Genomic DNA, 11237 nt, shown 5'->3' with positions numbered 1-11237 from the left:
AAAAAGGAACACTAGTGCACTGCTGGTAGGAAAGCAAACTGGTGCAGTCACTGTGGAAAACAGTACAGACCATTCCTCAAAAAGCTAAAAATAGAACTACCTTACAATTCAGCAATTGTACTATTGGGTATTTACCCAAAGAATACAAGCACACTAATTCAAAGGGATACATGCACCCCTATGTTTATAGCAGCATTATTTACAATAGCCAAGATATGGAAGCAGCCCAAGTGTCCATTGATTGATGAATGGATAAAGAAAAAGTGATATATATGTATTTTATATATATATCACTTCCATTGTATAAATATAAATTTAAATATAAATGCCAGTACATATATGTATTATACATATATTATATCATTTCCATTGTATAAATATAAATATATATACTTACTATATATATATACGTAGGAAACAATGCCACAACGACCACTGGTGCATGTTCGTTCAGACTCCGAGATCTCTGAGAAAACTCGAGATTGCAGGGTTAAAAATAACCCGAAAGGATCAGAGTGAAATGCCCCTGGGATGTGTGTGGTCTGTTCTAAAAGTACATAGCAGAAGATGTTTTGTAGATAGGAAGCCAGCTGTAAACAGCACACTGTGCATTCCCTTCTTTGTTATCTTATCCTTTGTTAAGGTCTGAGTACAATGGTGTTTACAATTAATTGATCACAGCCAGTTACAGATTTCTTTACTCCTTCTCCACTCCCACTGCTTCACTTAACTAACCCTGTGTACGTGGAAGAATGTGCCTTACTAAGCCCCTGCTGTAAATCATTATAGACCTATGTCATTGTAGAAGGTATATTAGACTATGGAAAATAAACCTTGGCACCTCGGGCTGTTAGCTCGGGGTCCCCTGTGCCTCGCTATACTGTCGTCTCTTTTTCTCAGTTCCTTCGCCGCCCCAGGTCCCTGACTCTTAGAGGTCAATATATATATATATATATATATTTATATATATATTTATATTTATACAATGGAATATTATTCAACCATAAAAAAGAATGAAATCTTGCCATTTGCAATGATGTGGATGGAGCTAGGGGAGTATTATGCTAAGCAAAATAAGTCATCAGAGAAAGACAAATACTGTATGATTTCACTAATATATGGAATTTAAGAAACAAAACAAATGAGAGAGGAAAAAAAAGACAGGCAGAGAGAGACAAACCAAAAAAAACCCAGATTCTTAATTATAGAGAACTGATGTTACCAGAGGAAAGGGAATTATGTTAAATAGGTGATGGGGATTAAAGACTACACTTGCTGCAATTGAGCACTGGGTGATGTATGCAAGTTTGAATCACTGTTTTGTACATCCAAAACAAATATTACACAATATATGAATTAACTGGAATTAAAATAAAAACTAGGGGTGCCTGGGTGGCTTGATCAGTTAAGCGTCTGCCTTTGGCTCAGGTCATGATCCCGGAGCTCCTGGATCAAGCCCTGCATTGGGCTCCCTGCTCAGTGGGGAGCCTGCTTCTCCCTCTCCCACTCTCTCTCTGTCAAGTAAATAAATAAATAAAATCTTAAAAAAAATAAAATAAAAACTAAAAAATGTAATCAAGGGATGGAGGAGAATACTCAGCCGATTACATGGTTACTCCAGGATCTAGTGAATAGTAGAAAATTAGCCCTTTGAACCATGTTTTCTTTCCTCCTCGGAAGACAACTCCTTCTCAGATTCACAACAGAAGAGTAGTGAAAAAAAGCAAACTTAGAAACAACAGGATGAAAAGGTCTCATGTGTGTTCATGAACTTTTGTGACATTTTTGTTTCCAAGAAGGAAGGCAGAGAAGACAATTAGTTACTATTATGCAATTTCCTGGTACTCTTTTATTATGCTAATAAATATATCCCCTCTGACAAACTAGATAGTGTATTAGAGCTTGTGATGAAAGCTCTTAAATATGGATTTGCTTTTCCTTGGGGAACCAGATTGCACATTTATTGTTCCTGTTATTGTTCCTTTGAGCAAAAATATGAGTTAATATTAGAAGAGAATTCCAAAGAGAAGCTTACTTTCCACTGGGACTTTTTAGTTTAAAACATGCACATGCACACACACACACACACACACACACATCTCTATATAGGCCCTATATTGTGTTAGAATTTATGGTGCAAAATTCTTTATGTATGGTATATCTACAGGTCAATATTATCATTCCATTATCTAAATTAGGAAACAAAGACATAAGCTATATTCTGATTTCAAGACACTGAACTTTTTAAAACCACAATACACATTTAAAATATGTTTCAATATGAAGAAAATAAAGAATAATAATACCCTAGAAGAGTTTTAGCATGCTTTATAACTTCCCAAGCTCTTTGATGTCCCACTACCTCATTAAATCTTTACAACAACTGTTTGAAGGAGAGCTAAGTAACATTATATCTACTTTGCATGCGAGGAAATTAAGTTCAATGACTTCCTAAAATTACAGAGCCAAGTAGATCTGGAGCTAGAAATACTCCTCCTGACACCTGTGCAAAAAGAGACAGGAAAAGCATTTTATGATGCATGTTTATTATAATTTACAAATGTATATGTTATATATTTATTTCCTTTCCCTTTTTATTTAAAGTGATACATGCTTAAAGAAAAATGAAATATGTTTGCTGTAGAAAATGTAATGATACAGAAAAATGTGATGAAGAAAAAATTATTCTACCACCCAAAGGCAATTATTATCCTTTTAGAAGTAATTATTCCAGACATAGTAATTATACTATAATGTAGTATAATGTAATATAATAATATAATATAATGTAATGTAATATGTAAATGGTATACTATAGTATGTTATAAAAGTTAAAATATAATAAGCTGCTATGTAGACCTGAATATGAACCTTGATCTTATTGTTCAATGACTAGGCCACACAATTTTTTTACTCCCTGAATTTCACTTTACTCATCCATAAATGAAGATAATAATAATATCTACATTATTTGAGCTATGGATTAATTACTATCATATATGTAAACATGTAGCAGGGTTCCTGGCTCTGAGCAGATATTTAATAAATGTTAGTGGTCATTATTGTTTGTATTATTATTATTCACATACATAAATGTCAAATAAATATTCCATGACATTTTTTATAAACATATGATTATTTTGTTCATGCTCAGAAATTTGTTGAATTCTGCTTTTAGTTTCTCACTCAATAATAAGCTATGGATATTTTTCTACATCAATTGATTTTTTTTTAAGATTTTATTTATTTATTTGAAAGAGAGAGAATGAGAGATAGAGAGCATGAGAGGGAAGAGGGTCAGAGGGAGAAGCAGACTTCCTGCTGAGCAGGTAGCCTGATGTGGGACTCGATCCCGGGACTCCAGGATCATGACCTGAGCCGAAGGCAGTCACTTAACCAACTGAGCCACCCAGGTGCCCAACATCAATTGATTTTTATAACTTTCTTTTTAATGATTTTTTATTGTCTAAGATATGAATGTGTCATACTTTATTTAATGCCCTCTGTACTGATAAACATTTAAGTTGATTCTAATTATAAACTATTGTAAATAATTCTGAAATGAACATATTCACGTACATCTGTCCCTACATGTTCAACTATTTCATGAAAACAAATTTCTATTAATGGGAGTAATTTGTCGAGGAGAAACAATGGCAAAGGAGGTGGTTCTCTAGAAAATGGTATATTCCCAAGTCAGCCAAATTATAGAGGAAAAGAACAACTGACTCAATGGTATATTTCATATCAGTGGCAATGATTTAGTTGCAAGAAAGAGAAAATATTAACTCACCTAGGGTAAAAATAGAGACATTTATCATCTCATAATTTGTATTATCAAGACTTCATTTCTTCTATTTCTATATTCTGTCATAGCAGCAGATCAACTAACTTCTTTCATGTCCCTCATGTCTTTAAGATGGCCAGAGCCATTCTAATTATCATACCCAGACACCACTAGTCCAATCGAGAAGAGAACTCTTTGTATCTTCTTTTGTCAGCATAGAAAAAGATAATTAGCTAGCTAGCTAGATATAGTGAGACAAAAAGCAAGCCACATGAGATAGAACAGTGAAGGAAAAAAAGAGAAAAAAGAGGTAGGAGCTTGAGAGAAGAGATAGCTAACCTCCTCTTAAGCATTGGCCTTTCTTATTATATTTACTACAAAGAATCAGGAAGCAAAAAGTCTATAATAAAGGCCAAGTGTATGAGAATGAGCCCAGCAGAGAGCCTAGAACTGTGACTAAGTTTTTTTTTTTTTTCTCTTGGAGGAGAGATGTTGGAAAGGGGGTAGGCAAAAATAAAAGATTCCTGTTGTGGTTACAGTATCATCTTCTAGATATTCCCCTATTTTTAAAATTTTAAATTATTAGCTTAATGTTCTAAGGCACCAAGTCTATAATTGTTCAGGGGTATGATGCCTTCCTTTGTGGAAGAGATCAGGGGAGGAAAGCACATCAGGGGAGGACTTCCACACTTAAAGGCTGTTCTCTTCATAATAGTAACTGGTTTTCTTGTGTCCTCCTGTGCCCAAATATATTGACAGAAGTCTTTGCAATGGGCCTTAATCATAGTATTTAACTGCATTACAAGTTTGGAAAACTGCCACTCTAGTACCCATCTCAAAGTAAACCTACCTGTGTTATTCAACATAGCTCACTAAATGTAATCAAATGAGCACATATCTAATATATATATCTATGTAGATAATGAAGAAAGCTCCATGTTTCCTTTCCTCACAAATATTGAAGTCCAAAGAAATTGAATTGTGAATGTCTGTCAGTCCACTCCGAATTTCTTAATGAATTCAGTTCAGTCAGAAGGATCTCACTCACATTACTGGTATAGTCATTTTCAGCAACTATAGACTAGACTGTTTACCACTAGTATAATGTACTAATTTTCTAAGGCTGCCATAACATACCACAACCTGGGTGCCTTAAACAACATAAATTTATTTCTTAAGTTCTGAAGGTTAGAAATCCAAGACCAAGGCGTGGGCATCTTTGTTTTCTTCTGAGCCCTCTCTTCTTGGCTTATAGATGGCCACCCTCGCACCACTCACTGAGTGATCACATAGACTTTTCCTTGTGTTTGTGAATACCTGCTATCTTTGTGTGTCCAAATTTCCTCTTCTTACAAGGATGCCAGTAAGATTGTATTAGGGCCCACCCATTTAACTTCATTTGATCTTAATTACCTATTTAAAAGACCTATCTGCAGAGGAGGAGCAAGATGGTGGAGGAGTAGGAGACCTAAATTTCATCTGGTCCCAGGAGTTCAGCTAGATAGTTATCAAACCATTCAGAACACCTACAAACTCAACAGGAGATTGAAGAAAAGAATAGCAGCAACTCTCTGAACAGAAAAGTAACCACTTTCTGGAAGGTAGGATGTGTGGAGATATACGGGAAGATAGACTGCGGGGTGGTGGGGGAGAGGGAGCTTCCATCAGCCAGCTACCGGCAAGTGATAGAGCAGCGGAGCACAAAATCAGAACTTTTAGAAGTCTGCTCTGCTAAGGGACGTCATTCCAGTGGCTAAGTGGGGGGGTGGGGGGTGGGGTGGAACCCTCGCTGAGACAGTGTGATCTCAGGACCCTCGGGGTCACAGAAAGACCGGGGGTGCCTGAGTGTGGCAGAGCTCCCAGGTATCAGAGCGCGGAAGCCGGCTGCATAGACAGAGCCAAGGAGTGGGCTCTCAGTTCAGGGTTGCCATAAACTGTGTTCCGTGGCACAGTCGGGCCACTGCTCTTTGAGAAGGGACCCAACAAGCGGCAGATCTGGGGAGACTCCCCTTCCTCCCCAGGGAGGAGCGGTGCAGGAGCGCAATGCAGGAATCTGCTGGGTTTGGAGACTCCAAATAGGGTCGTGTGCAAGAGATAGAAATGCTCGGTCACAGGCCGGGTGAGCACGGAGTGTGGCCAGAGACCAGGGAGACAGGAGCGATAGACAGCTTTTCTCTGAGGGCTCACTGAGGAGTGGGGCCCTGAGTTCTCAGATCCTCCGGGGCTGGAGATTGGGAGGCCGCTATTTTCACTCTTGTCCTTCAAAGCTGTACAGAAAGCTTTCAGGGAACAAAAGCTACCGAGAGCAAAGCCAAGCAGATTACTTAGCCTGGCCCCTGGCAAAGGCAGGGCAATTCCGCCTCAGGCAAAGACATTTGAGAATCACTGCAACAGGCCTCTCCCCCAGAAGATCAGGCAAGAACATCCAGCCAAGACCAAGTTTACTGATCAATGAGAAGTGCAAAACCCCAGCTCTAGGGGAATACAGCACATAGAATTCAGGGCTTTTTTTCCCATGATGCTTTAGTCTTTCAAAGTTAATTTTTAAAATTTTCTTTTTCTATTTTTTTATTTGAATTTTTCTTCTTTCCTTTTTCAACCAACATCTTATCAATTCCTTTTTTAAAATCTTAATTTTAATTTTTCATTTTTAAGGTATATTCTATCCTTTCATTGTATTTAACCTTATTTTTTGTGTATATATATATATATATATATATATATATATATATATATATAAGTTTTTCTTTCTTTAAAATTTTGGGATACAGTTTCTTCTAACAGACCAAAATATACTCTAAATCCAGTGTATGATGTCGTCCTAGGCTTCCACCTGATCACATTCTCTCTTTTTTTTTTTTTTTTAATTTTTTTCATTCTTGAAAAAAGTGGTTCCGTTCTATTCACCAGCCTGATCATATTCCTTTTTTTTTTTTCCCCCTCTTTTTCCCCCTTGGTTTTGGGTCTCTTCTGATTTGTTTAGTGTATATTTTTCTGGGGTCGTTGTTACCCTTTTAGAATTTTTTTTTAGCATTTTTTTCTCTCATTAATCTATTCTTTTCCACACAAAATGACAAGACAGAAAAACTCACCTCAAAAAAAAAAAAAAAAAAAAAAAGAGGCAGTACCCAACTGTGAGGGACCTAATCAATACAGACATTAGTAAGATGTCAGAACTAGAGTTCAAAATGACAATTATAAAGATACTAGCTGGGCTTGAAAAAAGCATAGAAGATACTAGAGAATACCTTTCTGGAGAAATAAAAGAACTAAAATCTAACCAAGTCAAAATCAAAAAGGCTATTAATGAGGTGCAATCAAAACTGAAGGCTCTAACTGCTAGGATAAATAAGGCAGAAGAAAGAATTAGTGATATAGAAGACCAAATGATAGAGAATAAAGAAGCTGAGAAAAAAAAGAGATAAACAACTACTGGATCACGAGGGGAGAATTCGAGAGATAAGTGATACCATAAAGTGAAACAACATTAGAATAATTGGGATTCCAGAAGAAGAAGAAAGAGAGAGGGGGGCAGAAGGTATATTGGAGCAAATTACAACAGAGAACTTCCCTAATTTGGGGAAGGAAACAGGCATCAAAATCCAGGAGGCACAGAGAACCCCCCTCAAAATCAATAAAAATAGGTCAACACCCCGACATCTAATAGTAAAACTCACAAGACTCAGAGACAAAGAGAAAATCCTGAAAGCAGCTCGGAACAAAAGGTCTGTAACCTACAATGATAGAAATATTAGGTTGGCAGCTGACCTATCCACAGAGACCTGGCAGGCCAGAAAGAATTGGCATGATATATTCAGAGCACTAAATGAGAAAAAATATGCAGCCAAGAATACTATATCCAGCTAGGCTGTCACTGAAAATAGAAGGAGAGATAAAAAGCTTTCAGGACAAACAAAAACTAGAGGAATTTGCAAACATGAAACCAGCCCTACAAGAAATATTGAAAGGGGTCCTCTAAGCAAAGAGAGAGCCTAAAAGTAACACAGACCAGAAAAGAACAGAGACAATATACAGAAACAGTCACCTTACAGGCCCATCGATATGCTGTCTGCAAGAGACTCATTTTAGACCCAAAGACACCTCCAGATTGAAAGTGAAGTGGTGGAAAACCATTTACCATGCTAACGGACATCAAAAGAAAGCTGGGGTGGCAATCCTTATATCAGAAAGATTAGATGTTAAACCAAAGACTGTAATAAGAGATGAGGAAGGACACTATATCATACTTGAAGGGTCTATCCAAAAAGAAGATCTAACAATTGTAAATATCTATGCCCCTAATAAGGGAGCAGCCAATTATATAAGCCAATTAATAACAAAAGTAAAGAAACACATTGACAATAATACAATAATAGCTGGGGACTTTAACACCCCCCTCACAGAAATGGACAGATCATCTAAGCAAAAGATCAACAGGAAATAAAGGCTTTAGATGACACACTGGATCAGATGGACTTCACAGATATATTCAGAACATGCCATCCCAAAGCAAGAGAATACACATTCTTCTCAAGTGCACATGGAACATTCTCTAGAAAGATCACATCCTAGGTTACAAATCAGGTCTCAACTGGTACCAAAAGACTGGAATCATTCCCTGCATATTTTTGGACCACAATGCTTTGAAACTAGAACTCAACCACAGGAGGAAAGTTGGAAAGAACTCAAATACATGGAGGCTAAAGAGCATCCTACTAAAGAATGAATGGGTCAACCAGGAAATTAAAGAAGAATTAAAAAAATTCATGGAAACAAATGAAAATGAAAACACAACTGTTCAAAATCTTTGGGATGCAGGGCGCCTGGGTGGATCAGTTGGTTAGGTGACTGCCTTCAGCTCAGGTCATGATCCTGGAGTCCCTGGATCGAGTCCCGCATCAGGCTCCCTGCTCAGCAGGGAGTCTGCTTCTCCCTCTGACCCTCCCCCCTCTCATGTGCTCTCTCTCTCATTCTCTCTCTCTCAAATAAATAAATAAAATCTTTAAAAAAAAAAAAATCTTTGGGATGCAGCAAAGGCAGTCCTAAGAGGAAAGTATATAGCAATACAAGCCTTTCTCAAGAAACAAGAAAGGTCTCAAATACACAACCTAACCCTATACCTAAAGGAGCTGGAGAAAGGACAGCAAATAAAGCCTAAACCCAGCAGGTGAAGAGAAATAACAATGATCAGAGCAGAAATCAATGAAATAGAAACCAAAAGAACAGTTGAACAGATCAATGAAACTAGGAGCTGGTTCTTTGAAAGAATGAACAAGATTGATAAACCCCTGGCCAGACTTATCAAAAAGAAAAGAGAAAGGACCCAAATAAATAAAATCATGAGTGAAAGAGGAGAGATCACAACCAACACCAAAGAAATACGAATAATTATAAGAACATATTATGAGCAACTGTATGCCAGCAAATTAGATAATCTGGAAGAAATGGATGCATTCCTAGAGATGTATAAACTACCAAAACTGAACCAGGAAAAAATAGATAGCCTAAACAGACCCATAACCACTAAGGAAATTGAAGCAGTAATCAAAAATCTCCCAGGGGAGCCTGGGTGGCTCAGTCGTTAAGCGTCTGCCTTCGGCTCAGGTCATGATCCCAGGGCCCTGGGATCGAGCCCCACATTGGGCTCCCTGCTCAGCGGGAAGCCTGCTTCTCCCTCTCCCACTCCCCCTGCTTGTGTTCCCTCTCTCGCTGTGTCTCTCTCTGTCAAATAAATAAATAAAATCTTAAAAAAAAAAAAAAATCTCCCAACAAAAAGAGCCCAGGGCCAAACGGCTTCCCAGGGGAATTCTACCAAACATTTAAAGAAGAATTAAGACCTATTCTTCTGAAACTGTTCCAAAAAATAGAAATGGAAGGAAAACTCCAAACTCATTTTATGAGGCCACAATTACCTTGATCCTAAAACCAGACAAAGACCCCATCAAAAAGGAGAACTAAGACCAATATCCCTGATGAACATGGATGCAAAAATTCTCACCAAAATACTAGCCAACAGGATCCAACAGTACATTAAAACGATTATTCACCATGACCAAGTGGGATTTATTCCTGGGCTGCAAGTTGGTTCAACATCCGCAAATCAATCAACGTGATACAATACATTAATAAAAGAAAGAACAAGAACCATATGATCCACTCAGTAGATGCAGAAAAAGCATTTGACAAATTACAGCACCCTTTCTTGATTAAAACCCTTCACACTGTAGGGATAGAGGGTACATACCTCAATATCATAAAAGCCATCTACAAAAAACCCACAGCGAATATCATACTCAGTAGGGAAAAACTGAGAGCTTTTCCCCTAAGGTCAGGAACATGGTAGGGATGTTCAGTATTACCACTGCTGTTCAACATAGTACTAGAAGTCCTAGCCTCAGCAATTAGATAACAAAAAGAAATAAAAGGCATCCGAATCGGCAAAGAAGAAGTCAAACTCTCACTCTTTGCAGATGATATGATACTTTATGTGGAAAACCCAAAAGACTCCACCCCAAAACTGCTAGAACTCATACAGGAATTCAGTCAAGTGGCAGGATATAAAATCAATGCACAGAAGTCAGTGGCATTTCTATATACCAACAAGACAGAAGAAAGAGAAATTAAGGAGTTGATCCCATTTACAATCACACCCAAAACCATAAGATACCTAGGAATAAATCTAGCCAAAGAGGTAAAGAATCCATACTCAGAAAACTATAAAATACTCATGAAAGAAAATGAGGTAGACACAAAGAAATGGAAAAATGTTCCATGCTCATGGATTGGAAGAACAAATATTGTGAAAATGTCAATGCTACCTAGAGGAATCTATACATTAAATGTAATCCTTATCAAAATACCATCAACTTTTTTCAAAGAAATGGAACAAATAATCCTAAAATTTGTATGGAACCAGAAAAGACCCTGCATAGCCAGAGGAATGTTGAAAAAGAAAAGCAAAGCTGGTGGCATCACAATTCCAGACTTCAAGCTCTATTATAAAGCTGTCATCATCAAGACAGTATGGTACTGGCACAAAAACAGACACATCGATCAATGGAACAGAACAGAGAGTCCAGAAATGGACCCTCAACTCTATGGTCAACTAATCTTCGACAAAGCAGGAAAGAATGTCCAATGGAAAAAAGACAGTCTCTTCAACAAATGGTGTTGGGAAAATTGGACAGCCACATGCAGAAGAATGAAACCGGACCATTTCCTTACACCACACACAAAAATAGACTCAAAATGGATGAAAGACCTAAATTTGAAACAGGAGTCCATCAAAATCCTAAAGGAGAACACAGGCAGCAACCTCTTCGACCTCAGCCACAGCAACTTTTTCCTAGAAACATCACCAAATGCAAGGGAAGCAAGGGCAAAAATGAACTACTGGGGCTTCATCAAGATAAAAAGCTTTTGCAAAGCAAAGGAAACAGTCAATAAAACC

This window comes from Halichoerus grypus, chromosome 10 (genome assembly GCF_964656455.1).
Source record: "Halichoerus grypus chromosome 10, mHalGry1.hap1.1, whole genome shotgun sequence".
NCBI classification, from domain to species: domain Eukaryota; kingdom Metazoa; phylum Chordata; class Mammalia; order Carnivora; family Phocidae; genus Halichoerus; species Halichoerus grypus.
Note: the sequence above shows the minus strand (reverse complement) of the source record.